The sequence below is a fragment of the Capra hircus genome, chromosome 2 (genome assembly GCF_001704415.2).
Source record: "Capra hircus breed San Clemente chromosome 2, ASM170441v1, whole genome shotgun sequence".
Taxonomy (NCBI): Eukaryota; Metazoa; Chordata; class Mammalia; order Artiodactyla; family Bovidae; genus Capra; species Capra hircus.
This window is the reverse complement of record NC_030809.1, coordinates 72,161,277-72,181,996: the sequence shown is the minus strand read 5'-3', so window position 1 is coordinate 72,181,996 and position 20,720 is coordinate 72,161,277. Positions and strand designations below refer to the sequence as shown.

The 20,720-nt window shown below is 39.2% G+C and overlaps 1 protein-coding gene across 1 annotated transcript in view; it reads left to right on the top strand.

Moving 5' to 3' along the window:
- NCKAP5 (NCK associated protein 5) overlaps positions 1–20,720 on the top strand; it is a 1,037,899-nt gene that overhangs the window by 243,742 nt on the left and 773,437 nt on the right. The gene's annotated exons all lie outside the window — the stretch shown is intronic.

Here is a 20,720-nt window from a genome sequence, read left to right as displayed (position 1 = left end):
ACATCTTAGCTTATGTGACTCATCAGGGGGTTGACAGACGTTTTCTGTAAAGGGCTCAGCAGTAAATGTTTTAGCTTTGTGGGCCATGTGGTTTCTGCACAGCTATTCAACTCTGCCACTGGAGCCCAAAAGCAGTCACAGATGACAGGTGAGCAAATGCGTGTGCTGCGTTCCAATAAAACTTGATTCACAAAAATGAGCAGTGGGTCAGATGTGTGGGCCCCTCAACAGTGGTGAAGCAGAGACTCAACTTGAAATTCCTGACTCCAAGCCCAGGCATGTTACTATCTTCTGTTGCATCATTTCAGCACAGTTGTTAGGCAGAGAACACTACAGTACACCTCTGCAATGCTTGACTAAAATGCACCTCTAGGCCCTGTTTCCATGTCCTACTTCTTGGTTTACTTTATTAAACACTCAGTAAAAGTCCAGATTCACTTTACCCCTCAGTCTTGTTACTTTTATTCAAGACTTATGAACATGAATTGTTCTTAGGAAGGCCCTGTGACTACTGATGTGTTCTCTCATTCTCATATAACCTCTTTTAAAACATTTCATTCTAGACATACTTTCTTTTCCCTTTTTTGAGGAGGGATGGGTAGAGGGGAGAGAAGCAAACTAAAAACTGATTTACAGCTTTTAAATGCAGCTTGTGCCTTAATAATGAAAATTTAAAAATTCTGGAATGTCCTTAAAGCACATTTTCCTCCTCCTAACATAGGCCCCTCTCTGATGCACCATGATTTCCCAAAGATTAGCAACAATGCTTCCACAGTTCCATGTGAAGGCCTTCCATTACCCGGGGTGTAGTTGATCAGTGAGGGTTGGATTTATTCAAAATAGCTTGCTGATCTCCAGAGGTTTTTCTTCACTTCTCTTGGGCTTCATGTGTTCCTCTTCTTTTCAATATGGAGTAGTGTTAGTTGTGTAGTGGGTGAGGCTCTCTCTGGCATCTCAGATGCAGGCTCCAAGAAAAGACCCAAATCCCTAGTTAGCAATTTGAGATGAGTCCATGGCTGCCTCTAAAGACTTCAGGGAGAGTTCTCCAGTCACCAGAGAGAAGGTCCTTGTTTCTCTCTTCAGGTTGCCCACTGCTATCTCTGACCATTGCTATCTCACACATTTTATGTTTAAGACAGTTATGAATTCTTCCTCTGAACTGGTATTTTTTCTTCCTTCTATGAGAAGACCCTAAAACCATTTATTGATTCCAGTTTCTTTCCAGCTTTGCAAATGGTCTTCTATCAAACGATCATCTATGGTTTCTGGGAATGCTTTTCCCTTTTAACCAGTTGGGACATGGAGAAAAATCCACAAGATCCCACCTGCTCTGATACTTGTCAGACACTAATTGACATGTCCTATATCGATGATTTTCAGATGCCAAGAAGAAGGCATTTCATTGCATTACCATCAGGATAATGAAAGGGCTCTCTTGCTATCTAGACTTACCGATATTCAAATGAACTGGAATACCTAAAAGTCCTAGAGGATCCCTGGTATGCAGACTTTCTCTTGGAAGTTTGTTGATGACTTTAACTTTTGAAAGTTTTGGCTGTGCTTGGTCTTCGCTGCTGCACATGGTCCATCTCTGGTTGGGGCCAGTGGGGGCTACTGTCTAGTCGTGGTGTGTGGGCTTCTCATTCGACACCTTCCTTTATCACAGCCTGGAAATGGGCATTTTCTGCATGTCTACTCTCTCCTCTTTCTTCCTCTCACTCTTTCCTGTTCTTTGCCTCCATCTTTTATGGGCTACTTGTCAGGCTTGACTTATGCAATATAACATTAGCTCTGCTTTTAAGAGAAATACACAGATATTGGCTTTCTGTTTAGAGCATCTCACTCAGTCCCTTCAGCTTGATTCACTTTCCCTCTCTTCCCTTTACTTCTTATCTTTGCTCCTATTGGATTTCTATCTGGGATCCTGTGGTATCAAATCATCCTATGTGAAAACCATACACTTTTCAGAATTGGTTGTTTGGGAAATTAGTAACTTGGCTATGTTTTCAGGCAAAGTGTTGCTTAGGATTTTGTTGAAATTTGACTTCAACTTCTATAACTATTCTCTTGATGCTACTCTCCTGATGGCAAATGGCTGGACTCATTGAAATTCTCGCTCACCTACACCTGACAGAAATGTTTCTCTCCAAAGATCAATCATGATTCCAAAATAAATTCTGAAAATCTGGTAATCAAAACAGTGGTCCATGTGAGCTGTCTAGTGATAATTGGCATCATATTTCACATTCTAGGATGGCAGTGTTACAGTCAGACAAGAAAGATATAAGAGAAAGATACTCATATTCTTGTTGAGTGGTGTGAAGTTTCAGCACACAGTCTTCAGTTTAGACTGCCTTTGACTAATGTCAGATGATCACTTTCACCATAGCTCCCAACTTGAAATGGTCTGTGCCATAGAAGTAGAACAAATAAGTAATTTTAATGAGGTTGTTACAGTTTCCCTTAATTTCACACTATTGTAAAGCACATTAACCAAAATTGCATTTCCTAAGTTTTGCCATAGCCAAAATACCTATAATATAGTTAGTGATGGGATTTTAAGAAGTTGTTTGGAAGAACTTCTCTGGGGTCACTTCTTAAAGGATTCAGGGAAGAATTCAACGGGTTCCAAAAAGTAATGTTTTAGAAGTTCTTTCTATATTCTGAGAGCCTGACTGGTTTCAGTGATGTGCTTCATCTTCATGGTGAATTCAGTAACTTTTCTGGTTGCATTATTTATATAATGACTTTTGCTTATAGATATTCAAATATATGCATTTGGTTATAATCCCAGAGAAAATAAGGGGGAGGAGGTGGGAAATAGATTCCTGAGTCATTACTATGGAGAATGATCTCAAACACAATAGATTTTCCTCATGACAAATCACATAAAATCTCCATAGCAACTTCACATAATTATGTATAAGATTTCAGTGTAGTAACAAAGCCCAGAAGAAATTGTAAAGAATAGTGATATAGGGTGAGAGATACGTGGGTGTAGGTAGCACATAGGAAGATTGAAGGGGAACAGTTCTAAGATGTGAAAAATGCACAAAGGACAAAAACAATTGCCTATTTTGTGCTTTGGGGAGTACTGATTAAGTACTGATTAAGTCACTGCATTGCACAGTCTACTGATGATACTGAGAAGGCTGCTAGAACCACCATTATTCAAGGAGTGTCAGCATTTCTATTATAAATTCTTCTGAGTTTATAACAACCATAAGGAAAATCTCTCTAGGCAATACACTGAAATACTAGATTGAAATAGAGAAATGATTTTATAACTATTTTTTGAATTTATGAAACGAGTTCTTAGATTTAAAAAGAAAAAAATCTATAGAAGCATTCCCAATATGCAAATAATATCAAATTTAGTTACTACGAAACAGAACTGAGATGGTATAATAGAAATGTTGCTTTCAACTTAAGTGATTATATTTTGCAACTGTTAGCACATTAAGCAAACTCATGCTTGGGTATTTTTCCCACCTGAGTCTCCAGTGTAAAGTTGCTTACTAATATATCAGTGTCAGCAATATGGCTTTTGTTAACACACATTTATGAAGAGTGTTGTTGCCCTATCATTATGAAGGACATTAGTAGCTTAATTCACTGATTCATGTAAGAAAAAAAAAAGAATGATAATTTATGGAAACTCCTAGATCACAACAGAACATTGAGAAATTAGGCAATATTGATGGTAAGAAAACAAGATAATGTTAGTCAATTTGGTTCAATACATATTAATTCCATTGGTACTGTGATTCTGATTTCAGAATGAGTGCTGGAAATATTAAGATTACTGATGTAGTTTGTGAAATGAGAATACCTAGAGTGCAGAGTTGGATATAAACATGTAACTGGTTAATTTCAATGTAACATAGCAAATACTGAGATACACGCAGGCATATATGGGGCTATAACAGAGGAACATATAACCAAATATCTCTAGGAAGATACCCCATAAAGCTTAAAGGGAGAAAGTATCAACAAGGTAAAGAAAAGTGAGGACAGCCATTTAGACAAAGGAAAGGACACAAAGGCACAGAGGTGTGTAAATGAATGCAGTGTGTTCAGAAAGGTGGTAGTAACTATTTCTTTAGAATTTCCAGAACTAAGGCAAAGAGCAAAGGGAATTGGGAGTGAATATGTAGGAGGAGCATAGTTCAAGTCAGGGTTTACCCACCCCTCACCCTGCCAAAAAACAAACAAACAAACAAATACATTGCTCTTAAAAAGATAGGCTACTGAACAGGCTCATGAAAAGATATTAATCCTTGTTAATCATCAGAAAAAATGCAAGTCAAAACCAGACTAAGATATCACCTCACACCTATTAGAATCAGTTCAGTTCAGTTCAGTCGCTCAGTCATGTCCAACTCCTTGTGACCCCATGGACTGCAACATGCCAGGCCTCCCTGTCCATCACCAACTCCCAGAGTTTACTCACACTCATGTCCATTGAGTGATGCCATCCAACCATCTCATCCTCTGTCGTCCCTTTCTCCTCCCACCTTCAATCTTTCCCAGCATCAGGGTCTTTTCAAATGAGTCAGTTCTTTGAATCAGGTTGCCGAAGTATTGAGTTTCAGCTTCAGCATCAGTCCTTCCAATGAATATTCAGGGATGATTTCCTTTAGGATGGATAGCCTATTAGAGTGGCTATTAGCAAAAAGATCACAAATGGTAAGTGTTGGTAAAGATGTGGAGAAAAGGGAACCCTCCTACACTGTTAGTGGGAATGTAAACTGGTACAACCACTATAGAAAACAGTATGGAGGCTGCTAAAAAAAACTAAAAATACAAAATTAAAAGAAAAATAAAACTATCATATGATCCAGCAATTGTATTACTGCATATGTATCCAGAAAAAAAAGAAAAAAACACTGTAATGAAAAAATACATTCACCCCAACATTCATAGCAGCAGTATTTACTATAGCCAGGCGACGGAAGCAACCTAAATGTCCATCAACACATGAATGGTTAAAGATGTGGTAATATTTTTATACACACACACACACACGCACGCACACACACACAATGGAATACTTGCTGTTTAGTCGCTAAGTTGTATCTGACTCTTTGTGACCTCATGAATGGTAGCCTGCCAGGCTCCTCTGTCCATGGGATTTCCCAGGCAACAATACCGGAGTGGGTTGCTGTTTCCTTCTCCAGGGAAAATTTCTCAGCCCAGGGATCAAGCCTGCATCTCCTGCACTGGAAGGCAGATTCTTTACCTCTTTACCACTGAGTGACCAGGAAGTCCACAGTGGAATACTGTTGCTGTTGTTCAGTGGCTAAGTCATGTCTGACTTCAACCCCATGGACTGCAGCACACCAGGCTCCTTTGTCCTTTAATATCTCCAGAATTTGCTCAAAATCATGTGAATTGAGTCAGTGATGGTATCTAACCATCTCCTCCTCTGCTGCTCTCTCCTCCTTTTGCCTTCAATCTTCCAGCCTCAGGGTCTTTTCCAATGAGTCAGCTATTGCATCAGGTGGCCAAAGCATTGGAGTGTCAGCTTCAGTATCAGCCTTTCCAATGAATATTCAGGATTGATTTCCTTTAGAATTGACTGGTTTGATCTCCTTGTTGTCCAAGGGACTCTCAAGTGTCTTCTCTAGTACCACGGTTCGAAAGTATCTGTTCATTGGCAGTCAGCCTTCTTTATTGTTCAACTCTCACATCCATAAATGACTACTGGAAAAGCCATAGCCTTGACTATATGGACCTTTGTTGACAAAGTGATGTCTCTGTTTTTTAATATACTATCTAGATTTTTCATAGACAAACCTAGGAAGCAAACCTTGCTCCTTTCCTTCCAAGGAGCAAGTGTCTTTTAATTTCATGGCTGCAATCACTGTCTGTGGTGATTTTGGAGTCCAAGAAAAGAAAATCCATCACTGCTTCCACTTTCCCCCCATCTATTTGCCATGAAATGATTCTGAAGATCAGCCCTAGGATTTCTTTGGAGGGAATGATGCTGAAGCTGAAACTCCAGTATTTTGGCCACCTCATGTGAAGAGTTGATTCATTAGAAAAGACTCTGATGCTGAGAGGGATTGGGGGCAGGAGGAGAAGGGGATGACAGAGGATGAGATGGCTGGATGGCATCACTGACTCGATGGACGTGAGTCTGAGTGAACTCCGGGAGTTGGTGATGGACAGGGAGGCCTGGCATGCTGCGGTTCATGGGATCACGAAGAGTCAGACACGACTGAGTGACTGAACTGAACTGAACTGAACTGATGTGACTGGATGCCATGATTTTAGTTTTTAGAATGTTGAGTTTCAAGCCAGCTTTTTCACTCTCCTCTTTTACTGTCATGGAGAAGCTCTATAGTTCCTCTTCATTTTCTGCCATTAGAGTGGTATCATCTGTATATCTGAGGTTGTAGATATTTCTCCCAGGAATCTTAATTCTTGCTTCTGACACATCTAGCCCGGCATTGAAATACTACTCAGCCATTAAAAGGAATGAAGACATTTGCAACTACATGGATAGATCTACAGAATATTATGCCTAGTGAAATCAGTCAGAGAAAGATAAATACTGTATGGTATAACTTACACATGGAATCTAAAAAATAAAACAAATGAATATAATAAAATAAAAACAGTCACAGATCTGAAAAACAGTAGTTAGCAGTGGAAGGGGGAAGGGGAGAGAGGCAAGATGGACAATAGGGGATTAAGAGGTACAAACTACTAGGTATAAAAGTAGATTAGCTACAAGGGCATATTGTACAGCACAGGGAATATAGCCAATATTTTATAATAACCTTAAATGGAGTATCATCTATAAAAATATTGAATCACTATGTTGTATACCTGAAACTAATATGATATTATAAATAACTATACTTCAATAAAAATAAAACAAATACATAAGAGAAATCATAAAAAATTGAGGGATATCTTTCAGAGCTCCTAGCACCATTCTCATTTTTAAATTTAGTAGACTCCAAATAATAATTTTTTCTTTTCTTTTTTTTTTTTTTTTTGGCCACCCACCAGCTTTGCAGGATCTTAGTTCTCCAACCAGAGATTGAATCCTGACCCTTGACAGTGAAAGCACAGAGTCCTGACAACTAGACCACTAGACCACTAGGGAATTCCCTGTCTTTTAAATATTCAAATGACTTTAATTAGATATTAAAAAAGAAGATGGAGACTACTGAAATACTGAAGTGCTTAAAGCAAGATAGCACCATGACAGGATTTACATTTTAAGTAGGTACCTTGACTTCATTTTGGAGAGTGGAATTAGCAGGGTAAGATTAAAGCCAAAGAGATTGATGAAAAGATCATTTTTGAAGCATAGACCTTTCCAGTGACTTGTCTCCTTCGTCCCAAGTATCAGGGCCTAAGTACAGGTCCCATGCAAGCTTATTAATACCCCCTCTAACCATGAGAATCTTTATTTAAAATCATTATTTTCAAGGTGATCTTAGTGATGCCCTCTTACAATTAAAATGTTAATTGGTTTAATTTTGTAGTATGGAAACCAGTCTCATTTTTAGGACAGATTTAGTCAATTTCTTTGCTTTTAATCAGAACATCTAAATGATTATGGAAACATAAGGATTTAATCCATTTTAAAGGCTATAAGAAAAAGTCTATTTTCACATTAGTCTGTGTGTGTGTATGTGCGTGTTTTTGTGTTTGAGTATGTGTGTGTGTGTCACCCAACTGATAGGGATAAGTGTTGGGTGACTACAGTTTTGAAAAATGGACTAGAAATAGAACATTATCAAGGGTTGGGAAAGCATGCACTCATTCATTTATCAATCTATCCATCAAATATTTCTGAACCCCTAACAGGTGACAAGGACTATGGAATGAAGCAATCATTTTCAAAACAGATATGAGCCTTGCCCTTATGGAAATTACAGTCTAGCAAGAATGACCAATGTTACTCAAATAAATGCATTTGCCTTTATACAATTAATGCAGTTCTATCTCACAATACCATTTGTCCAAGTCTTCAAATTGGTCAAGAATCTCAGTTCCTTGGTATTTTCCAGCTCTCCATCAGCTGGCTTTGAATTGTTGGAGAAGGAATATAGATATTGAACATGGTTCCCTGACTTCCCAGGGAAAATAGCTTAAAGGCCTTCCCATCTTTTTTCATATAATGCAAATACCAGTTGTATGATTTCTCCTATTATCCATAAATCCTAATTAAAAATATCATAGTCAGACTTTAACTTCAACAGCAAAATTGTAGGTATTTCTCAAGGGGTAAGTATTTAGTTACAACTCCTGGATGAATGAATAACTATCTAATTTGTGGGGTATAAGCTTTCTCCAAATTTTATCATAAGTAAATAAATTCCCAAATGTGCAGTAATATCTTGATTGGGTAGATACAGCCCTCAGTTTATCTTACTTACATCCTGTCCTTTAGTCTCCATTCAACTGTGTGACCCTTTAACTCTAGGGAGTTAGATGTATTGGCCAGAAAATCAGATTTCAGTCTCCAATACTGATGCTGTTGGACTCTGCTCTCTTCTTTTGGACGCTGCAGGGAGAGTGGTGAAAATGGTCATTAAATGCTTTACTTTGGGGACTTCCCTGGAGGTCCAGTGGTTAAGACACCAAACTTCCACTGCAGGGGGTGTGGGTTCAGTCCCTGGCCTGGGAACTAAGATCTTGCATGCCACATGGTACAGCCAAAATATTTCTAAAAAAATAATGCTTTACTTTGTTTCCTTAAATAGTAAGTATTTATCTTACATTGCTAACTCAGCATGCTGCTGCTGCTGCTAAGTCGCTTCAGTCGTGTCCGACTCTGTGAGACCCCATAGACGGCAGCCCACCAGGCTCCCCCATCCCTGGGATTCTCCAGGCAAGAACACTGGAGTGGGTTGCCATTTCCTTCTCCAATGCATGAAAGTGAAAAGTGAAAATGAAGTCACTTAGTCGTGTCCAACTCTTAGCGACCCCATGGACTGCAGCCTGCCAGGCTCTTCCGTCCATGGGATTTTCCAGGCAAGAGTACTGGAGTGGGGTGCCATCACCTTCTCTGAGCTAACTCAGCATAGATAGTGGTAAATACGCATAATATTTTTTAATCATGGTCCCACAGGACCATGAGAGGAGGTTAATAAAAACACAAGACACAGGTGTGAGTTGAGATTTGTGCTGTAGGACATTGCTTCTTCAAGTGTGAAAAGCAGAATCATGGGTTTTAATATGACACTTCTGCACAAATATCTAATTCAAAGAACCTAGATTTTTTAAAAAAATGCAGATGTGTGACTTGGAGTGCTTATATGCCATGTATCGTGTTTGTAGAATCTCTCTGCTTTGCTGGTTGAATCCCTGGTGGACAGACAGTAAAGAATCTGCCTGCAATGCAGGAGACCTGGGTTTACTAGGTTGAAATTAAGAAGCCTTCTTGGGAAAGCTGAACTCTGAGGTATCTTTTGCAGTAGAGTATCTGGGAAGTTGATTTTTCCTGGTGAGAAAAAGACTGAAGGCTAGGCAAGGTCATGAAAAAGAAATACTTTCATAATCACAATATTGAAAAATCTTTTGACTCAAAGTAACACTGAGGCTCCAGTTCCAAATGTGCTGTAGTTATGAGGAAACTAAATATTTCCAACGCTACCTGAACATTTTGAAGACAAAAAATCAAGGAAAGAATTAACTCTTTTGTGTGATATTAGCATCTCATTTCTGGAGAGGTTCTGTCTGTTAATATGAATCATAATAAGATGATTTGTCAGTAGATATATGCAGAACTTTTTATTCAAACCTCAGTATGCTTTATTTGCATATAAAGTGGCACATTTATACTGAACAATAACTAGCCCTGAAGGAGTGATATTTAATAGGAGAATACAATTATCCCAAGCAGGCCATAAACATTTTCTTTAGAGCAATGGCTACAGTTTAAGATCAGCTCATAATCACTCATGTAAAGTATCAAGCTATTACAAAACTGAGCTAGAGAAAATTTTAAGCAAGAAAAATATTGTGGTTTCATTTGAATAAAATATCCATTTTCACTTATCTACCATTTTAGGAGTTATAAACATAAAGGTCAATGAGCTATTAAATTTTTATTTCAGATTCTCTGTGATGATCTCAAACAATTATTTTAAGTACAAATGTTAAGAAGTGTAAGTATTTTATTTTATACCATGTTAACCATCCAGAATAACTTTGTTTTTCAGCTAAGATGATGACATTATATGGAAACGAGTTAGAATATATCTAATTCATGACTCGGGTCTTTTGAAGTGGCCTCTTCAGGATGTTTTATCACATGCCTTATGTATCAATACCTTGGCACTATTTTTTTATTTTTGCATTTTTTTCTGATTAACTTTTTCTCCTTAATTTTTTAAGGAAATTATAGTTGATTTACAATGATATGTTGGTTTCAGGTGTACAACAAATTTAGTGATATATATATGTGCTTCTGTGTGTGTGTGTATATATATATAATATTTTTACATATACCATGTATATACATAATAGGTTTTTTCCAGTATAGGTTCTTACAAGATATTGAACATAGTTCCCTGTGCTATACTCTAGGTCCTTGTTGGTTATCTATTTTATATATAGTAATGTGCATATGCTAATCCCAAGCTCCTGATTTATCCTTCCCCCTGACATTGTTGCTCTTTCTACTGAGCATTTTTTTCTGAGATTTTTGGATGTTTTCTAAATAGCTATCATGTCTCAATATGTTACAAGTTATGCATGGTCTTTCAAACAAACTAGAAAAAATAGAACCTAACTTATTTTACCCCATCCTCCTCATTTTGGTAGAGGTATTATTTTATTAGGAATCAGAAGGCTTGGGTTATTAATTTGGCTATCATTAATAAGATGGAAGACAATCAATTCTCTTCTATAAAACATTTTTTTAATATATTAGTTGATGCATTTGACCACTACTGAGCATTCCCCAGGCCAAGATTGCTAGAGACCTTGTCCCTTGACCCAAGATGGTGTGTGGTAACAACATCAAGGAAGTGTGTGGGCGAGAAGCGGAGAAGTGAGGAAGAGAAGGGAGTCTGAATAAGTAATGAGGGGGCCTGGAGTCAGTCTTACAGAGGACAAGGAAGAACTGAGTCACTGATGAGATATGAGAACAGTCACAGCCAATGCCTTGAGGTTGCCTTGTCTGCTGGCTTTCAGGGAGAACTGTGCTGAGAAGCCCAGGGAAGGGATAAACATGGGAAATCTGGACTGAATGGTCTGTAAGATGCCTTCGAGCAATGAAAATTGTAGGAATGTCTTCTCTCTTAAGCCTGTTGGATAACAATCCAGCTTGTTTCCTCTGCAAATGCTTCATGTCTATTGCTAACAACAAGATAGAATTTAGGTTTTAGATTTTCATTTAGGCCTGATTTTATGAGGCCTAAATACTAATGCTCTTTTTCTTTTCTTCCTTATCAAAGTTCACTTCCTTTAAGTTTGTAAATAACTGCATTCTAATTGAGAATTCAGTGTCCTCTGCTCAGTCCAAGTTTGTTTGAATAAGGCCCAAAGTTTCTTTCAATGCTGGTCTACTCAGAGCCTTGGTATGGTCTTCAGTTTCAACAAGACAAACTTGTTTGTTTGGCAAAAAGCTGTGGAGTCACAAGACAGGCAGCCAACTATAAATGTTTCTTTTTGGCTTTTCTTTGGCCAACATCTGGACAACTCATTTTGAGCCAGTTTCTCAGCATATGTTCTGGAAATTCAATTTCAGTTGACAATGGGAAGTGAATTTGGCTAGTCTAAAAACGGCCTCGTTTTGGCCCCCAAGCCAGCAGGATTTCTGTTTAGAGTCTTCTGCCGCAGGCATGTCCCTGAGTTTTGGCAGTCCGTGTCAGTCACTGGCAGGTCCATCTGATCAGATCATTCTCTGAAGGGGAACAGATGCCCTTCTTTGCATGTGCAGAGAGCAACCATCCTTGTCCTTTTACACACAGCCACTCAGCAGTCCCAGAGTCATGAGGCTGGCATTGCCACCACCAGGGTGCTACCAGTGTCCCTGCCATACTGATGTGGCCACAGTCAGGAAGCCAGTCATCAGCATGAGCTTGGGTACACCCTAACCTTTCCTCCTCCTCCTGGGCCTCTGCCTCACACTCACTTGAAACAGGTTTGCTGCTTGTCTGTGCCTTGTAACCTATATCAAATTGTGTTTGGGACAGCTCTTGCCTTGGGAATGGTCATGCCTCATCCATGCATCCATCCATCTATCCATCCACCCATCCCTCCCTCTCTGCCATCCATGTATTGAGTCGAGATGTATTTATTGAGCACCTGCTGTGTATCAGATACACATCAGATACTCCCTAGTGTTCAGTGCTAGGGAGACAGCAGTGACAGAACAAGCATACATCACTGCCCTCCAGGAGCTTCCTTTCTAGTGTAGAAGACAGATTATAAAGAAAATGTGTAGAAGGTGGTGAGTGTTGAGAGCTATAAAAGCAAAGCAGGGGAAGATACAGTGTGCTGACCTTGTGGAGTAAGGAAGGCTCTCCTTGGAGGAAAGATCTGAAGGGGAAGAGATGTGCCAGACAGAATCCAAGAAAAAGGGCAGGTTGTGGGGTGCTATCTCCACTCCAGAAGTGTGTTGTGTGTTACCCTGTGGATGACAGGAAGCCTTGGAGGAGGTTGAGCAGGAGAGTGACCTGATATGACTTACATTATAACAACATAATTCTGGCTGTTCGCAAAGGCAGGGGCAGAAGCAGGAGACCCATTTGGAGCCTGATGTAATAATATGGGTGGATCAGAATGTAGTAGTCAATACGGTGGGGAGTGGCAAGATTCTGAACATATTTTGAAGGAAAGCAGACAAACTTTCATGATGGATGTGATGTAAGGGGAGAAAGGGAAGAGTCCAAGAAGATGCCAGGTCTGGCCTGGGTCATGGCCAGGATAGAGTGCCTGTCTGATGTGGAGAGGTTAAGGGGAGCAGGTGGAGGAGGCTGTGTCAGGTGTAGAGCACTAAGTCCTCACGGTGTGTCTTTCATGAAGCAAGACAATCATCTTAGACATGGGATATATTTGAAACAGCTTTAGCCAAATAGTGTTGATATTAAGAGTTAACATTTTCCCAATGATGTCCTCACCTGAATTTTATAGGGTAGATGATCTTTTGATCATTATTATAATAAATTATTATTATAGATTTAATTAATAATTTTATAATTATGATATAATTATATAATTAACTATATAGTTATAATTAACTATAGTTATATAGTTATAATGGTTATAATTGTTATTATATGTAGATGAGTTTATTATTAGCAGTTTTATAGCTACTACTACTACTTAGAGAAGAAAAATAAGATTCAAAGAAGTTAAATTACTAGCATAAAGTTCTTCAGTTAATAGGTACCAAGTTTTAAACTTGGGACTTTCTCTCACTCACTAAATCTGGGTTTTAAGTGGTTAAATGAGCCATGCAAGCAGCAACCTACAAAAGAAATGCAAGTGCTCTTCACTTTTATTTTTATTCCTAAAGCCATCGAGCACTTGCTTTTGTTGCCCCTGGAGCTGTCAGCTGAGCTTGTTTCTGTTCAATCCATAGCTTTGAAATAATTGTCTTCTGTGTAGCAAGTTTCATGCTGGTTCTGGGGATTGCTGTTGCGTAAACACGAATATGCCCCCTGCCTTCTTACAGGTTTCTCTTTACTTATAGAAACGAAGATGAAATTACAACTGTGATAAGTGATTCAGCGGAGAGGTCCAGGGAGTGGTGAGGACATGTAATGGATGAATGTGACAGTCTGGGGAAGGAGTGATGATTTAGCTGAAACAAGACAAGTAGGAGCTAACTAGGCCAAGGCGGGTGGGAAGCAGGAGTTATTCCAGGCAGAAAGGACATGTGCAGGGTCCTGAGGCAGGAAGAAACATTGCACATCCTGCATCCCATCCCAGGATCTTAAAGCAAGTCTATGCCAATGGCTAACAAACATGTGAAAAGATGCTCAACATCACTCATTATCAGAGAAATGCAAATCAAAACAATGAGGTACCATCTCACACCGGTCAGAATGGCTGCTATCAAAAAGTCTACACACAATAAATGCTGGAGAAGGGGAGGAGAAAAAGGAACCCTCCTACACTGTTGGTGGGAATGCAAACTAGTACAGCCGCTATGGAGAACAGTGTGGAGATTCCTTAAAAAACTGGAAATAGAACTGCCATACAACCCAGCAATCCTACTTCTGGGCATACACACTGAGGAAACCAGAATTGAAAGAGACATGTGTACCCCAATGTTCATTTCAGCACTGTTTACAATAGCCAGGATGTGGAAGCAACCTAGATGTCCATTGGCAGATGAATGGATAAGAAAGCTGTGGCACATATACACAATGGAATATTACTCAGCTACTAAAAAGAATGCATTTGAATCATTTCTAATGAGGTGGATGAAACTGGAGCCTATTATACAGAGTGAAGTAAGTCAGAAAGAAAAACACCAATATAGTATATTAATGCATATATATGGAATTTAGAAAGATGGTAACGATGACATTATATGCAAGATAGCAAAAGTGACACCGATGTAAAGAACACACTTTTGGACTCTGTGGGAGAAGGCGAGGGTGGGATGATTTGAGAGAATAGCACTGAAACATGTTTATTATCATATGTGAAATAGATTGCCAGTCCAGGTTCGATGTATGAAACAGGGTGCTCAGGGCTGGTGCACTGGGATGACCCTGAGGGATGGGATGCGGAGGGAGGTGGGAGGGGGATTCAGGATGTGGAACACATGTACACCCATGGCCGATTCATGTCAATATACGGCAAAAACCACTGCAATATTGTAAAGTAATTAGCCTCCAATTAAAATAATTTTTTTAAAAAAAGAAAAATCACAGATTTCTAAGTAAAATTCTCTTTCATAAAAGAACTACAAGGAACAATAAAGCGGTGACTATTTCTAGGTAGAGCAGCCATTTGATTTGGGTTGAGATACCTTTCTTTTCGTTTGGAATGTAATCTCAAGCGGAAAAACAATGCCTGACTGCAGCTCAACAAAGATGCACAAGAGTGGCTTCCAAACCCACTCATTGCCCAGGACCTTACAGAAAAATATTCCTGAGTCGATAAAATGTGGAAAAAATTATGACACTTATGATGCTATTGGAAATTTGAACACTGACTGCATATTTGATAATATTAAGTAATTACTGTTGTTTTAAGAATAATGGTGATACTGTGATAAACTTTTTAAAAGATCCATACTGAAATATTACAGATTTAGTCATATCTGGGATTTGCTTCGTATTACTGAGGAGAAGAACATGGAATGGAAGGAAAATAAATAAAACAAGATTGGCCATGAGTCAACAGCTAAAAATAATAATAATAAAATAAAATCGAGAGAGATTAAAAAAAGTAGCACATATAACAAAGTTGCTTTATATGTTCTAAAGTTATATATAATGGTATCATATATTAGTATCATTTTGAGCTTACTAACAACCAACACTAATTTTTAAAATTTATCCTTGCTGCTTTGCTTTTTTCTTATTGCTATGTAGCAGTCCATTATTAAGTGTGTACATGTAAAACACATACATGTATTTCATTGTTAAAAAAGAAAGAAAGTCTGTGCCACAGGGCCTCAATAGCAAGGAGTGGAGTGATGCAAAACATAAGTTAGAGGTCTCTAGGCAGGGTCAGACATGGAGAGCTCATTGTGGGTGACCAAGTAATTTGTCATCCAAACTGCCACTCTTTTGAGAGTACTCAAATGTTAAATGGCACTCTGTGTGAGAAGGAGGTCTGTTCTGGCCAAACTAGACTGATAGATACACTATTTATGAGCCAGCTTAAGGATTTTAGTCCTGTTGTAAGAGTTAATGGGAAGTAATTAACAGGTTTAGCAAAATGGAAAAGGTTGGCATAGTCAGATTTGCATTGTAAAGGATCACTCTGATTTAGTGAATAGCATTGTACCAGCATAGATTTCCTAGATGTTATGTTTGTGGTTATGCAAAATGTTATATTAGGAAAGCTAAGTAAAGGGTACAGGAAACTCTGTGTTTTAATTTTGTAACTTCTTTTGAGTCTAAAGTTATACCTACTCTATAGCAGAGGGAATTCTCTTGAACACTCTATAATGGCCTACATGGGAAAAGAATCTAAAAAAGAGTGGATATATGTATATGTATAACTGATCCACTTTGCTGTACTCCTGAAACTAACACAGCATTGTAAGTCAACTATACATCACTAAAAATCTTTTAAAAAGAATTCAGTATATAAAGGGCAAAAGAAAAAAATCAAAATGAAAAAATAAATATATATATTTTTAATTTTAATTTTTACTTTATTTTACTTCACAATACTGTATTGGTTTTGCCATACATTGACATGAATCCACCACGGATGTACATGCGTTCCCAAACATGAATCCCCCTCCCACCTCCCTCCCCATAACATCTCTCTGGGTCATCACCGTGCACCAGGCCCAAGCATGCTGTATCCTGCGTCGGACATAGACTGGTGATTCGATTCTTACATGATAGTATATATGTTTCAATGCCATTCTCCCAAATCATCCCACCCTCTCCCTCTCCCTCTGAGTCCAAAAGTCCGTTATACACATCTGTGTCTTTTTTCCTGTCTTGCATACAGGGTCATCATTGCCATCTTTCTAAATTCCATATATATGTGTTAGTATACTGTATTGATGTTTTTCTTTCTGGCTTACTTCACTCTGTATAGTCGGCTCCAGTTTCATCCATCTCAAAGAGACACGTGTACCCCAATGTTCATCGCAGCACTGTTTATAATAGCCAGGACATGGAAACAACCTAGATGTCCATCAGCAGATGAATGGATAAGAAAGCTATGGTACATATACACAATGGAGTATTACTCAGCCATTAAAAAGAATACATTTGAATCAGTTCTGATGAGATGGAAAAAATAAATATTAAACTAACTCTGGTTTCAGAGAGCAGATAAGAGATGGGCCAGTTGGAAGCACAAAATTCAGAGATGAGGCTAGTTCTATAGGCTGGGCAGGAGTTGAGGACAAAGCAGCGTGGTGGTGTTGAAAAGGGATAGTTAAGATACAGAGCCAACAGTCTCCTCTGGACACCGCAGTTCTCTATGCTCTCTGAGATGTCCCACCAAAGAGGATCCCTGGAAGAGAAGACAGGGGGCATTGGGGCTCCCCTTCTAACACACAGCTTCCCTCCTGTTAACTGCAGACTCTCCTCTTCTCAGGCGGTCCCTGAAGTGGCAGGGAAAGAAAAATTCATTCATTCGTACTAACATTATCTCTTCTTTCTAGGGAAACAAAATGATGTTTCCCTAAACTGAAGGCCACAGAATAGAAATTGTAATGTTTAAACTTACCGCAAACAAATTATTAAAATATACTCCCCTTTCTTTTTGTGGACAGAGAGAAGGCAGTAAAAAGGAAAGAGCTGACAGGACATTTTTAAATTAAGGAGAGGTCAAGAAAGATGTGTGCTCAAAATAAACTGCTTTTAGGGGGGAAAAAGTGCTTAAGAGTTATTTCTGGGAGAGAATTTTTTTATTACTCCAATACCAGAAGACTTCTAAAAAGAAATATGTTAGTATTTACTTACTTTTCCATTTTTGCTTGCATGGCTTTGGGGGTTTTCTAAACTTCAGTTCCTCTTTGTTATGTCTTCTTATTTCTTGTAACTCCTTCCCAATTAGGCAGAAGCTTACAGTCTTGATAAATTGCCTTTATTGGATATTGAACCTCGTTCATTAACCATCAGGAGGAAATCGGTGTTTTCAATAGCATGGGTGGCAGGAATCAGGAAGAAAATGAGATTCCTTTGTTTTAACAGGGTTAGAAACTGTATTTCTTGTGATCAAGAGCGTACAAATTGCAGTATGATATTTACGTGCAGGTTAGTGGTACCTCAGTGCCAGTGATGGGCATCTGGGGGTGTAGGGAAGTGATGATACTGGCATGGCATCACTGTAACATCGTCTTCATAGTTTCCGAGAAGTATTTCCACCTAAAAAATAAGATGCAGATTTTGTGTTTTGTTATACTAGATAGATGGGTAAAATAAATGGATAGAAGTTTAAATATTGGAGTGATCTATAAACAATATTGTCCAAATAAAACTTTATGTAAGAATAGCCACTCGCTTGTGAGCTAGGTTGCTTCAGTTGTGTCTGACTCTTTGTGCCTCTATGGACTGTAGCCCACCAGGCTCCTCTGTCCATGGGATTCTCCAGGCAAGAATGTTGAAGTGGGTTGCCATGCCCTTCTCCAGGGGATCTTCCCAATTCAGGGATCAAACCCACATCTCTCATGTTTCCTGCATTGGCAGGTGGGTTCTTTACCATTACGACCAACTGGGAAGCCCTAGCCTCTTGCTTATTAAATTATTGTATTCTGAAAGTCACTTATTTGAAACATGGAATTTTTTTCAGCTTTATTGAGGTATAACTGGCAAAGCAAAATTGTATGTATGTATGTATTTATTTTGCTGAGAACACGCGATTTATCATCTTAGCAAATTTTAGGGAAATCCTGTCATTTGCAACAACATGGATGAACTGGGAGGACAATACGATAAGTGAAGTAAACCAGACACAGAAAGACAAACACTGCGTGATTCCACTTATATGTGGAACTTAAAAAAAAAAAAAAAATCAACCTCACATTCTAAACAAACTTCCCCAGGATTTTGCAGCACCCTAGCTGACTTCACTTACTTCACTTCCTTGATCCCAGGTCATGGTTTGCTTTACTTCATCTCAGCTCCTATGTCACATCCTGAACCACCTTCAAAGTCACAGTGCAAGCATCCCACTCCCTGACCACAACCCCTCCCTTCTCAGATGACTTTGGCAAGTACCCTCTGCTCTATCAAGGCCTTCAGGTCTCTGATTCTATCACTGCCTTTCCTGTCTTTTTTCCCCCAATTTAATTCCTTTCAAAATAAATCCATACCTTCACCAAACAAATCAGAATGGCCTCAGGGTGTGGATGTTTGGGGGTGTGGTTTGGGTGTTAGTATTTTTCAAAGCTCCTTGGTGATTAGAATCTGTAGCTGGGTTGAGAACCATTGCTCCCCCTCTGAATATCAAAACATTCAGTTTTCTAGTTAAGTTATGGATAAATCTCTTTTAGTTCATTGATAAGTATTAAGGTAGACTTTATAACAGGATTATTTGGGAAGTAGCTATTATTGCCTAGAAAATTCCATGGATGGAGGAGCCTGGTGGGCTACAGTCCATGGGGTCGCAAAGAGTTGGATACCACTGAGCAAGTTCATAGCTTCAGAAACATGGAGAGATTAACAGGGGACTTCCACATTTGTATTTTCACTCCTGACCTTCCCCAAGCTGTATACTTTTATATATCCTGCTATCTACCTGATATCTCCATTTTCAGGTCATAACGCTCACCTAAAATGACCTAAACTGAACTCCTGATTTTCCCCTCTACACTTGCTCTTGCCTCAGTATTCTCCATCCAAGCTATGGTGCCACCTAGTAGCTAATTCACTTATTCATCTAAGAGCTAAGCTTAACTAAGACATTCTTGAGATTACCTTTGACTCATCACTTAGCCTCTCCCATCCAGTCCATCAGGGACTTCTGGTAGGTCTCCTTGTCAATTATATTCCAAACCTAAAAGTACCTCATCACCTCCACCTCTGCCACTCCAGATCACTTTCATCTCTTGTGGAAATTACCTCTGTGCCCTCCTGGTCGATCATCATGTTTTCACCTTGGAAGAGAGCATGTTCACTACAGTGCTGTTTCCTACTGTTTCTTCAGCAGCCTGACTGCTTCTTTAAAAATGTATTGGGTTAGCCAAAAAGTTAATTTGGATTTTTAAAACAAGCTAACTTTTTGGCCAACCCAATAAATCAGGTCACAGCTCTGACCTTTTCAGAATTCTTTATTGATTCCACATCTTATGCATACACGATTCAGATTCCTTCCAGTGCCGACAAAGTCCATGTGATCTAGCCCTTGCCTACCTCTCCTCTCACACTGGCCTTTCTGTTCCACAGAGAGAAAAGATATTTCCTGCCTTAGGTCCCTGTGCTGACTTTTTCTTCCTGACCCATCCCCAACTTCCTACTTCATGGCTTATTTTCTCTTCATTCCCATCTCTGCTTAAATGTCATTGGCTTAAGAATTTTGATCACCTGCCTAAAAGATCCACCATTCCATGCAACACCTGGCCCCTTAACCATGCTTTGCTTCTTTACATCACATCCAGGCATGAGTTGGACCTGCCTTGCACTGCTCCACAGAGCTGACTGTATACAACATGTTGTCACACTGAATGTGACATCACCTTGGCAGTTTGAGGTTATCCAGAGTGGGAGTGTTTATACTGTGGCAAAAAGTTACTAGCTTCCCTGATGGCTCAGCAGGTAAAGAATCTGCCTGCAATGCAGGAGACACAGAAGATGCGTATTTGATCCCTGGGTCTGGAAGATCACCTGGAAAGGAAATGGCAAACCACTCTAGAATCGTTGCCTGGGAAATTCCGTGGACAGAGGAGCTACATCAAGTGCTCCCTCCCTGAAGCTTTTTGTGAAACATTTATACCACTGCTTCTGACTACCTGAATTCAGATCATAGACTTTGTGTGTTTGGCCTGGCTCCTTCAGTAGAATTTAAGTTCCATGAGCACAGGGGCTTATGTTGGACTTCACCCCCAAGGCCTGCAAGCCCTCTACTTGCCCACCCCACTGTGTGAGGCA